This window comes from Zootoca vivipara, chromosome 4 (assembly GCF_965207765.1).
Source record: "Zootoca vivipara chromosome 4, rZooViv2.hap1.1, whole genome shotgun sequence".
NCBI classification, from domain to species: domain Eukaryota; kingdom Metazoa; phylum Chordata; class Lepidosauria; order Squamata; family Lacertidae; genus Zootoca; species Zootoca vivipara.
Genome location: NC_142587.1, coordinates 43,672,695 through 43,685,917, shown reverse-complemented (window position 1 = coordinate 43,685,917; position 13,223 = coordinate 43,672,695). Strand labels below are relative to the sequence as shown.

Sequence of the window (13,223 nt, the reverse complement as noted above, 5' to 3'; positions counted from 1 at the left end):
ATTTTCCACTTCCTTCCTTTGAATATATTTTATCGCATGTGGAAGACTGAGCTTTGCATTTACTTTCACTGCTTCAATCCATTCTCTGTTCTCTTTTAAACAATTCCTGGGAACATTAATTTTAAACAGTACCCTTTTCTACAAGCAGTTTAATGGTGTCTTCCACCTTGCATGCATTGAAATTACTTCAGTAGAATCAAATCCAAAATTACGGAGCATTATATTCATTGTGGTCATTGGCAGAGTTTGATCAAGCTATTAAGGTTATCAAAAAGGTGGTTTTCCTTTTAAAGGATAATTAAGTTTTCCTTATAAAATAGAAGCAGATTTTTTAAAAAATGGGTAAAGGCTGTAGTGTGAATTAGACATAGACTGATCTTAAAGACTGTATATATTCCTTTAACATGTGCAGAATCTACATATTAGCTTGATTGTATATGAACACATGATACTGTTGCAACACAGTCCTACATACACATTCCATTGTTGATGGCTGAGTGGTTTGGGATTGTGCATAGTTGCAGTTCTGTTGGTGGAAATGAGTACTGCTGGTTTTGGTGCTTTACTCCTGCAGATGCCCAGGCTTCACCCAGATGGCTGGAGAACTAATGCTGGCAAGTTTTCCTACCAGCAATAGCAATCAGAAAGCCCCGAAATGAGATGTTGTGGTGAGAGTGCAGCACAGGCAGCTTTGAATCCACTGGATCACTAGCTTCACAGATTCCCCAAGGTGCCCACTCCTCCAAGGGGCCCAAACATGGGTTGACCTGGCATAAAATTAGCATGAGCCATCAGGGATTCATATGTAGCAATGGATCTGCCACTTTGCTCCTCCCCAGCCTCAAAATAAGATTTCTCTGTTACACAATCAGTAGATATCAAATATGGAGTATATGGCCTTGGATTGCCTGAAAGGCATACACCTGACAGTTAAGTTTGCTTGTGCAGCTGAGCTTTATGTATGTGGGGTGGCTATTCCTTGCATGCATACCTACACTGGATACTGAAATATGTGGTTAAAAGGGCACATTTTTTACAATCTACATTCTGTGTGCTGGGGTTGGTTTATGGGTGCCAGTGTGCTCAGATAAGCTGACTGATACCTGCAACTAATAGACATGAGATGTCCATGGAGACACACACGTCCAAAAGGTGCAAAATAGATTATTAAGTATTTCTAAACAAGATCCATGTGGCCATGCCCCTGCATCTAAGTGCAGTTGGGAATATGTATTTATGTGGGCTGTCAAGGGCAGCTGCTAATCTCTCTGTGTGTGTGTGTGTGTGCACGTGTGCGCGTGTGTGCATGTGCTTGGGATTCCAGCAATAAGGGGTCAGGAGCCTGGAGGCTATTTTGAGTAGGTTTGCTGACTGGATTACAGGAAATTGTATATTTCAGTTTAAGCATCCATTTGCTTGCAGATAACTAATAGAGGAAAATAGGTCAGGGGATATTTTGAAGCATTATACCTTGCATTATTAACTTGTATAAAAGAGGCTACTTCTCTGTCAAATACATTTCTATTTCCCAATTTGAAATACGTGTTATTGTGGCAGAGGTATAAAATTAATGTTTACTCAAATTAATTTTCTCTTGTGTTTAACATGATTTGCTAGTTACTTTAAACTATCTTGAATAGTAGCATCTCTCTGTGTGTTTTGGATCAAGAAATAGATAATTTCAGTGTTTTTTCTTATTCTTATTTATTAAACTTATTAGTTGTATGTTGCCTGAATGGTCTCCATTATATTTTAAAACATAAACTTTCGTCCTGAATCTGCTTCCTGTTGATAGTCATTATAGTTTTTAAATGTATAAAAAGCTAAAAGGTATTGTAAACCATGAAGCAAAGCATCTATATTAGTAAAAGCAAGTTTCATCTTCCCAGCAGAGGGTGATTCTGATCTTTCTTAGAACTTGAAATCCTCTTTTAGTTCCAGTAGTTAAGAAATTGCTCTTGTGTTTTGCTTGAGAATCAGAGCTGTTGCCATGGCCGCAGTTTTCATGGTTCCTGAATGGACTATCAATGAATTAATTGATTATGTAGTTTGAATTCTACAGTTAGCACCATGTCCACTTCTGTGAGGTTAATATTTGGCTCTAAGGAGCATCTTCCATGTGGAAATATGCATGTTGGCTTTTTAGCAAAGTGGAGGAGTAATCTGTTTCCAGCTACTTTCTGATATTTGAGTAGTGGCAGATACTTTGTCTATTTGACTTCTCTGTTTGTGATATTTAAACAGCACCTCTCTGTATATTGTACCCTAAATAGGAAATATGATTTAAAATATATTTAAAACTATTGAAGAGCTACACTTGAAACCTACTATAGCATGGTATTCTAAAAACATCTGTGTTGCTCCCTGATTCTTAAGCTGTGTGTAGCTGTGTTTTGTTTTCAGTTAACAGTGATTTAATTGCATATCCGTCTCACATTACTAATTTAGTTAATTTATTCATAATTAACAGTATTCTATTTTCTGTCAGGGTTTGTGGCACTGCAATAATAGTATTTTTTCATTAAAAATAAAGTATAAGGGCTGAATTTCTGAGGTCTTTTTATTCAGTTACTTTGTGAAACTAAGTTAAAAAAAGGTGAAATACTTAAGACATTTATTGTTTTCTATTAGAGTTAAATGAGAAACCTTTAGGAGCATAAATTTTGAGATGAAATGTTTTGCCAGCTTTTGTGTGCCCTAAGGTGTACATTTACATTGGAGCTGAGAGTTAACTTCCTCCAGCAGAAATAGTCTTTTCTCCAATAGAAATACAGTACTTCTTCCATTGGAAGAAGGGAGCCTCTGGATACAACCCGATACCTACTTTTACTCCCAAATTCTCAGAGGATCATGCAGTCACCCTCCTTTTGGAAGGCAAGGGCACATTTGCAAATCTGTGAAACTCATGTAAGCACTACGCATGCACTGCAACTAAGCACATACCACAACCTATTTCATTGGCTAGGACAGAATATGTGAATTCTGTATGTAATGGTAGTATTATGAGGTCTTATTTGTTTGCATTTAATTATCACATTTATATCCCACCTTTCCTCTAAGGAACTCAGGGTGGCATACATCATTCTCTTTCTCATTTTATCCACACAGCAACCCTGCGAGGCAGGCTAGGCTAAGAGGCAGTGATGGGCCCAAGGTCACTCAGTGAGTTTGTGTTGCTGAGTGGGGTTTGAACTCACCACACTGGCTGTCAGAAGCATCTCCAAACTATTTCATTTTAGGCTGCAGTAGTTATAGTGATTGTAAATCTCAGAATCACTGGGTAAGGTCTTCAACCAGTGGTGTGGTACAGTGTTTAGGACATACAATGTTGGACTGGTGACAGGGAAACCCACATCCAAATGTCCACTTAGCTATTCAGGTCACTTAGCGAGGGGCAAGTTCCCATGATCAGACCCTGACATGGTAGATCAGTGGTTCTCGAAGGGTGTGGCAGGAGAGGATGGCAAGTGTGGTGGGAAGATATGCAGCCTGAAACAGTATCCAAACACCAACTGTGAATATGTACATGTGAAATAGAATTGGATATAATCTGAGAGAAAAAGTGCTAGGAAAATGTGGTATCATTTGATAAACGATCACCTGAAACTGCCACCAGTTCCCTGGTTTTGTTTGATTCTGTTGCTGGCATGTATAGTAGGAGCTGATGGATCTCAAGAGAAAAAGTTGTTGCCAGCAGGGGCTGCGATCAATAAGAGCTCCTTTGGGTACACATAAGAGCTTGTGCTTACCAAGCAGAACCTTTATTCTCTGAAAAGCAGCTCCCTCGTGCAGTGTATCATAAGGTGCTTTTGAATTTCCTCTGAATTTCAAAAGCAGTTTTCCATGTGGTAGATAGAGCTCTGATCTAAAGAAGAAACATTTTTTTTAAAAGCAACCTTATTGTTCTTTTTCATAATCACGAAAAAGTGGGTGGGTTGTTCTTATTCAAATTAACTTCTTTTGTTGTTGTTGTTGCTTTCTTTATTGTTTTAGCAATGGCTCCCTATCTCCTTCCAGTATTATTCTTTTTGATTAAGAGAAAGTCAGTTCTGCACTCCTCCCCTGCCTTGAGTTTCTCAGGGGAAGACCACAGCAGAGTACTGCACCCATCAGAGATAGGCTTTAAGTGGTGGAAGTTATGTGAATTACAACTTACTTCACACTGCCATTCCCTTAGGGTCAAATTAAATGAGAACACAGCCAGTATCTGAGTAAGTGCATATAAGCTTTGAAAGAAAGGGAAAAAGAACAACTCACTGGGTTGTCATTAGTTTCCCAGTTCCAGCTTTTTCCACAATGGTAATAATGTATGACAAGGTTTCTGGGGCAAGAGCAGACCACATTGCCAGGCATAAAGAGCCTGATCATGTAAAATCAAATGTTTTCTTCTCCTGCTGCTGCTGCTACTGCTAATACCGTGTTTCTCATATTATAAGACATGTCTTATATTTATTTTTTCCTCAAAAAAACACACTATGGCTTATTTTCAAGGGATGTCTTATTTTTTTCCTCCTCCTCCTGCCGCGGCTGGCATTGCTGCTGTGCCTATCACTATGTCTTATTTTCGGGGTATGGCTTATATTCCTTGAATGCTTAAAAATCCTGCTATGGCTTATTTTATGGGTATGTCTTAAAATATGAGAAACAGGGTACTACTGTTAACACATTAATCTGCCAATATGTGTTAAATCCAGGGGTAAGGAACAGGACAGAGTCTCATTGTACTATTATGGTTCTGTCAGTTAACAGCAGGTGAGGAGGAAGGGACCTGGGCACGTAAACCTAGGCACCTTTGTGCTATACCTAGCCAGAGGTCCCAAATTGCTAGCCATGACAGATGGTATCATTGGTTCTTATCCTTATTGGAAACTTCTATAGTTAACAAACAATGAGTCCTTGCGCCCTCCCTCTCCACTCCACACCTGCTGCTCAATGGCATGTGTAGCACAGCCTGCGCCACCACAGCCATGCAGCAGACCATACGTTAAGCCACCACTATCGCACCACTGCCAAGTACTTGATTAGTGTAAAACTGTTTTATCTGATATTGACCCCTCTCCCTTTTCTGCCAGCCTGCATTGTAAGATATGAAAATGGAAGCAGAATTCAGTCATCAAAGGAACTGTTTAGAAATTGGTGCCCAAGTTTTGGTTTTGAATTTCCTGTTCCCTCATTGTCCCTTTCCCATAGATTTTTTTAGGCTGTGGGTAGGGACTGTCTTGTTTTGATTGTATACAAGCTGCTCTGGGGGCCTTTTTGGTAAAGAAAAAAGAAGGAAGGAAGGAAGGAAGGAAGGAAGGAAGGAAGGAAGGAAGGAAGGAAGGAAGGAAGGAAGGAAGGAAGGAAGGAAGGGAGAAGAGGAGGAGGAGGAGGAGGAGGAGGAGGAGGAGGAGGAGGAGGAGGAGAAGAAGAAGAAGAAGAAGAAGAAGAAGAAGAAGAAGAAGAAGAAGAAGAAGAAGAAGAAGAAGAAGAAGAAGAAGAAGAAGAAGAAGAAGAAGAAGAAGAAGAATGGATTCTCCTCTCTGGGGATAAACAAAATTTCATTTGAGCCTTGTGACATGTACTGTAATCGTGTTGATATTACCATATTTCAGTTCCATCTTGATATGCTGCATCAAAACTAGGTGTCTTGTGGCTCTATAAAAGGACTATAAAATGTGTTATGGCATAAGCTTTCATAGGCTGAATCATAAAGCCTTTCTCTGGCGTTTGAAGCGTGTGATATGTATCTGATGAAGTGGCCCACAAAGACTTATCCTCATGTTAATAGTGTTATAAATTTTACCCCTTTACCAAAATTTGTAAACATCATTCAGCTCCTCCATGGCAATATGACAGCAACCAGTCGCAGATAACAATGGCTCTCAAAGTGAACCATTCACAGTGGGATCAGGTGTTAAACAGGGTTGTGTTATTGCCCCAACTCTATTAATTATTTTCATTGCCATGATCCTACACTTTGTCGAAGGGAAACTCCCCACCAGAGTAGAAATCATGTATCAAACAGATGGAAAGCTCTTCAATTTGAGCAGGCTGAAAGCAAAAAGTAAGGCTACCGTAACGTCCGTCGTAGAGCTTCAGTATGCTGATGACAACGTAGTGTGCGCACACTCAGAGGATGACCTCCAAACCATCCCAAATATCTTTGCAGAAGCTTACAAGAAGCTTGGCCTATCACTCAACATCCAAAAAACCAAAGTGCTGCACCAACAAGTACAAAATAACCCCTCTGCAGCGCCACAAATCCAACCCAGTGGTGTAACATTGGAAAATGTTGATCACTTCTCCTACCTTGGCAGTTACCTTTCCACAAGGGCCAACATTGATGCCAAAATCCAGCATCACCTGAGCTCTGCAAGTGCAGCTTTCTCCCAATTGAAGTGCAGAGTGTTTGAGGACCGAGACATTCGCAGGGAAACCAAAATGCTTGTTTACAAAGCTATTGTACTACCAACCTTACTACGGTATATGCTTGTGAAACATGGACCACTTATGAATGCCATCTCCAACTCCTCGAAAGATTCTATCAACGGTGTCTCTAAAAATGTTTACACATCACTTGGGAAGACAGGTGAACTAATATCAGTGTACTGGAAGAAGCAAAGATCATCAGTCTTGAAGCAAAGATTCTTCAACATCAACTTCATTGGACTGGTCATGTTGTGCGGATGCCTGATGATCGTCTTCCAAAGCAATTACTCTATTCCAAACTTTAAAATGGAAAGCGTAATGCTGGTGGTCAACAAAAGAGGTTTAAAGACTGTCTCAAGGCAAATCTTAAAAAATGTAGTATAAACACCGACAACTGGGAAACACTGGCCTGCGAGCGCTTCAGTTGGAGAACAGCCTTTACCAAAGGTGTCATGGGCTTTTAAGACACTCGAACTCAGGGCGCAAGGGAGAAACATGCTAAGAGGAAGGCACGCTTGGCAAATCCACACCGTGATCAACTCCCGCCCAGAAACCAATGTCCCCACTGTGGAAGGACGTGCAGATCCAGAATTAGCCTCCCCAGTCACTTACGGATTCATTGTTAAAACTGTGTTTATGGAAGACAATCTTACTCGGCTACAAGTGATTGCCAAAGAAGAAAGAAAGAAGAAATTATACCCCACACATGCTGTACAAAAACATTTGTGATCAATGCATTATAGGTTGTAGTCACTTAGTGAAATGAAACCGTGCTGGTTCCTGATGAATGAAGCACGATAGCAAGAGCAGCAGTAGCATGTCACTGTTAAGCCTATGAAAACTCAGATTTATAATTTCAAATTCTGCTTCTGTGACATCTTTGTAACACAAAGTATGTTCTATAAAGAATTGTTCCAATAATTCTCCAGGTGATTTCCTACCAGGGGCGGTGGGGGCGGGGCGGTCTGGCCCTGGTGTCATCACTGAGGGGGGGGGTGACATTTGGTGTGTCGCCCACCCACAACTCCCAAGCCTACCCTGAGCCGGCAGGGGAAGGGCCAGAGTTGTGCCACCTTGCTGGCAGCCTTCCCCCTTCGTTTTGACAGCTCGGGGGAAGCTTGGGAGTTGCGGGCGGGTGGCACGCCATTGCTCCCTGCTCCTGGGCTGCTTCCTGGGGGGGGGAGCCTCCCCAGAGCTGTCAAAAGGAAGAGGGAAGCTGCTGGCAAAGTGGCTCGGCTCCGCCCCCGCCCCCCCCCGCCCAGGAAGCAGCTCGCCATGGGTGGCTCATTTCACCCCCATGGGCAGCTCGCTCTGCCCCCATGGGCATCCCGCCCCCTGGGACACTCGCCCCGCCCCCATGGCCCCACCCCCAGGTGCACAGCTGGGTGCCGGACCAGCTAGCTCCACCTCTGTTTCCTACTGAGAATCCCTGGGTCTTAAAGTGAGGAGGAGTTGGTATGTTTTGCACATGCATTTTAAGTTCTGAAACTGCATTTTTTAAACACTGCATTTTTCAGACATGTGTTCTTGAAGCATATTAAACATGACTTACAATTAGAACTTGAGTTTAGGGAAAGGATTCTATGCTGTTGATGTTGTTCAAACATACAAGGTCAGAGCGATATCCTGTAGTGTACTATATTTACAAACTACTCTCCCTTTTTTTCCCCAGGCCCATATTCATTTCTTCCTCAGTCATTATTGACATGGTGTAGAATCAAGCTAGATAAATAAATAAATACAAGCTTACACCCAAATTTTGAACCCTTTCAGACAGAAAGAATGGTTCTTCAACCATAGTTATATGTTTCAATGAACAGCAAGGTACCATAACATAAGCATGACATAAATTGACCATTAAATTTATGAAGCTTGACATAAAGTATCAAACTATTGTAAAATTGTCTTGCGGCAAGATGTTTTGATTAGTTGTCCACTTAATCCATTTCAGCTGAATAATTTTGTTTGTTTAAATATTTCTGAGCCATCTTTCAAGACTAGCATTCTCAATGCAGCTAACATTAATACCCATTGCACACTTCATTAAATCTAAGCTTTGAAACATACAGTTCAAATCACAATACAGCAGCCCGTTAATTTAGTTTATAAATACAAACTCTCATTAACCCCAGCCAGCATAGCCAAATATCAGGAATGATGGGGCTTGTAGTCCAAAAACATCTGGAGAGCATCACATTGGCTATCCCAATGTAGACCTACTTTCACTTACTGAAAGAAGTTAAACTCTGTATGTGTTTAAAACTAGCCTCATGTCTATCCCAATGGATTTCCTGTTTTCTGAGATAGTTTGATGTTTAACCAGTGGAAAATCAAAATGCTGAATGAAAGTCTGTGCAGCCATGGAGGCCCAGATTTATTTATAAAACTATTTTTGTGCTGTGTATTTCCTCTAAGGATTATATAAATCCCATTAAAAGAACTGCCTCCCAAATTACTGCAGGGTCGTGCCCCTCCCCTTCTTTTGAGAAATATATTCAGATGCATCTAGGTGAACTTCCAGAATTTTAATTATATCTATATCAGATGAGCTGCAGAAATATAAAAGGGGTTTTGAAGAGATTTAATTTTAGATAGCAGCTTAATTAACAGCATTTGGAAAAACTAGTGCAACTTTAATTAAATGTCTCTACATTAATTTAGTCATTTAATTGAAAATGCATTGGGATAGTGCTTACAATTTATCACCCTTGCTGTTTGAAGGAAGGGATTTTTCTAGTAAAGTGTAATAATAATAAACTGCTATTTTTATGTCCTTGCTATCTTTGTCAGCTGAATCATATTTTTCTTGAAAATATTAATTTTGATTTGTGAGATTTTCTGAAAACACACATTGTTAGGAAAGATGCAAAAAATGATAGGATTCCAAGATGCATCTTGTAGGATTCCATCCATTACCTATTTTTTGAAAGATACAACAGCCCAACCACTTTAGCATTGCCCTGTCCTTTAGTTTTGAGCAGCAGGGTTCAGATCTGTGAAACATTTTTAAGCCTGCAATCCTGTACCCTCTTACCTGGTAGTAAGTCTCACTGAACTTACTTCTGAGTAGATCGGTATGGCTTTGTGCTGCTAGTCTCTTTCTGTGCTTTCTACTAAAGTATAATATTGTATACTATATTAATTTGCAGCATCCTTAACTTAATCAGGCCCATCATGCCAAAAATATTCTATTCAGTTTCCTAATGATTTGTTTTTCTCTTTCCAGGTCTAAGATACTCACTGCATATCAAATATCCATTGCATAAATGGGTATTTGAAGCCATTTCAGCTAGAAATTTCTCACTAATTTAGTATTACTTCTTACAATAACAACTGCATGTTTGGCATCTTTTACATCAGAATATCCAATATGGTGCCCTTCAGAAGTTGTGGAGTCCATTTCCCATCATCTCTGACCATTAACCATGCTGGATCAGGATTATGAGAGTTGGACTTCAAAACATTCAGAGGGACACATTGACTAACCCTGTTGTACATAATCTGTACATTAAAGGCCAACCATTATACTAGTTTTCCAATTATTTTGTGCCATTCAGACTGGAAACTTAGATGAGGTTCCCAGCCAGAAATTCCATTTCACAGGGGATGGTGGTGGTTGTTTTAACAATAGGTGTACAGTATGTGCAATACCAATTAAAAATGAAAACAGCAGTTGCCTGTCTCCAATTTTATTACATAAGAAACCTAATTTCCTAGTTATGTGCATATATTAAATGTATGTTGCCTCTGCCATCAACCCCTTCCTTACTTTGCTTCCTTTTTTATGTTGCAATGCTTGCTTAGTTAGAATAAACTATTGAGATGCCTTCTGAAGTTGATATACTTTGTATAAATTGCAGTCAGGGAAACACTGGGTCTTTACATAATTGCCATGCTACTTTTCTCATAAGAACAGTAGCTACTCCCTGAAGCTATCATAACTCCTTGGTTGAAAAATAGGAGGTTGAAGATGACTATCCTTTCTTCTCACAGCTTTTGCACAAGCCTCTACAGCTTTTGCACATGCTGGCTATGGATAGTTCCAGCAAAATTGTACAATTATACAAACTTAATAATAATTTCTTGGGACCCAGGTGGCGCTGTGGTTAAACCACTGAGCCTAGGGCTTGCTGATCAGAAGGTCGGCGGTTCGAATCCCTGTGACGGGGTGAGCTCCCGATGCTCGGTCCCAGCTCCTGCCAACCTAGCAGTTCGAAAGCACGTCAAAATGCAAGTAGATAAATAGGAACCGCTACAGCGGGAAGGTAAACGGCGTTTCCATGTGCTGCTCTGGTTTGCCAGAAGCGGCTTTGTCATGCTGGCCACATGACCTGGAAGCTATACGCCGGCTCCCTCGGCCAATAATGCGAGATGAGCGCGCAACCCCAGAGTCGGTCACGACTGGACCTAATGGTCAGGGGTCCCTTTACCTTTTACCTTTAATAATAATTTAGTGAGACTAAAGAGCATTGCTGTCTTTTTCAGCCAGACAATTTGTATTGTTTTGTATACTATGCCAATAAAAAAGTTGTTTTACCACTCAAGACATTCAGAAACAAATTATTATGGTAACACATAAAAGATTTCACATGTATACTATGTGCAAAGTATGTTAACACCAGGGCAAAGTTGCCACTGTTACTGATTTCTAAGGTTATTATATCATGGTACTCTTGCATCAGTTAACAGGCCTTAGTATTAATAATTGAACTGTTCTTCTCTTGCATTACTTGAAGGCAAATATGACCAGTTAGTCAAGTAATGCTGAAGAATGAATACCTGCTTAGAAGATGTTTAACATTTAGCAAGAAATCCACTTAACTATTAAGATTCCTGAACACTTTATAACATAAAAACTGGAAACAGGAATGCTACTGCATATGCAGCAGTTAAGTCTGAGAAAAACAATCCCACAAGGGATCAATGTTCAAACAATTTTTAGATTCCATTTAGAAAATACCTAAAACCAAGAAATGATGGCTATATTAAAATCAACCCCTTGGCATCATAACTAAAATGTGAAGGTGCTCTTCACAATGCTAAAGTTATTGATTCTATTTTTAACAGTACTGCAGACACAAATGACTGATTATAACTCTCAAGATATACCTCATTCCTGTAACTTAGTGGCCCCGCAATGCATAGTCAATGCTGCTGAACTAATACTGAATGTAAAACTGAAGGAGAAACTGGTCCTGAGGTGAATTTGTTCCCTAGGAGTAGATTTGTTGGCAACCCCAACAACCTCCACGTTAAACTTTTTGCAGCTTAATATGTGAATCAAAAGAAATATCTAAAAAGCAAAAGTAAACATTTCAACAGCTTTGTTTTCCAGGAGACAGTTTTCTCTAGACAGTTGAAAATCTCAATGCAAATGTATTTCTAAGAATAATTTATATTCATATGAATTATTTAATAATTTATGTTTGTATTCACATATATATTTTTCATATTGAAAATTATTGTCTCAATGGGGTATATCAATAGTCCCATTTATTTCAGTGGCTTTACCCTTATCATGGCATTGATCCACTTTGTGTGCAATGCTAAGCCAAACCATGGCTAAGCATGAACAAGAGAGTATGTGGGTCCTTGCAGCCAAAACTGTGGCTGCTTCACTCCTCTCCAGTCTGGTGGCGGCGGCACTATTCAGAGCTAAGCTGTGGTTTTGTTTAGTGTTACATTGAAACCCAGAGCTCACTGTATGTCTTATTGAGACACACCACTTGTGGATTGAGTGGTAAGCCAATAGCAATAGCATGGTTCATTCATAATGCCAAGCAGAGCTTTTTTTTCAGCCGGAACTTGCTGGAACTCAATTCTGGCACCTCTCAGGTGTGCACTGTTGCCATTCTAAGAGAACGAGGGAGGTATTTGTGGTGAGTTCCAGCACCTCTTTTTCTTGACAAATAGCACTGGTGGTAAGCCAAGCCTTGAATTAGCTCTAACTGTGCAGCAAGACTGGGTGAGGCAGTGAATGAAGCTTCTGCCATTTTAGCCATGGTTTGCCTTAGCGCTGCATGTGAACCGGGCGTAACCCAAAACATTTTACACTGTCTCTTTCTGGAGATGCACATAACAGTAAGTATTATTTCATCATAATATAATATGATTTCTGTTCTATAGCACATAAAATAAAAAGCTTTAATAGGCAGATGAATTTGTTAAGAAATTATTGAAATAAATAAAAGAATACAACTAAGCTACACACACACACACACACACACACAGACACAGAGTGGTACCTCTGGTTAAGAACTTAATTCGTTCCGGAGGTCCATTCTTAACCTGAAAGTGTTCTTAACCTGAGGTACCACTTTAGCTAATGGGGCTTCCCGCTGCCGCCATGTGATTTCTGTTCTTATCCTGAAGTAAAGTTCTTAACCCGAGGTACTATGGTACTTCTGGGTTAGTGGAGTCTGTAACCTGAAGCGTTTGTAACCCGAGGTACCACTGTATATATAAAGTTTTCTACTTCTTGTACTTTGGCTGCTGCAGTGCGTTGAAATGCAAAAGTGTCCTCCTATGTGTGGAAGAGGTGTTGTGGAAGGGCTTACCTGGCAAAAAGGAAGCTTAATTCCAGAAGTTCCATTCTACTTGCATAATCTCATACATCCCTCTTATCTAGGAAAGCAAGAAGTATTATCAGAGTTCAAGACACATTCCAGCCAAGCAAAAGCACTCAAATAAAGTGCAAAGTAGGGGAGGGGTGTGACTGTGCAGGGTGTGTGGCCTAAGGAAAGTCCTGAGAGCTAGAGAGGCTGGGAGGGTTGCCATTCCTGTTCTTATGCATCATATGTACTCTTGCACAG

General features: G+C 40.2%; 1 protein-coding gene across 15 annotated transcripts in view; it reads left to right on the top strand.

The window, feature by feature from the left end:
* DMD (dystrophin) overlaps positions 1-13,223 on the top strand; it is a 1,006,777-nt gene that overhangs the window by 833,622 nt on the left and 159,932 nt on the right. The gene's annotated exons all lie outside the window — the stretch shown is intronic.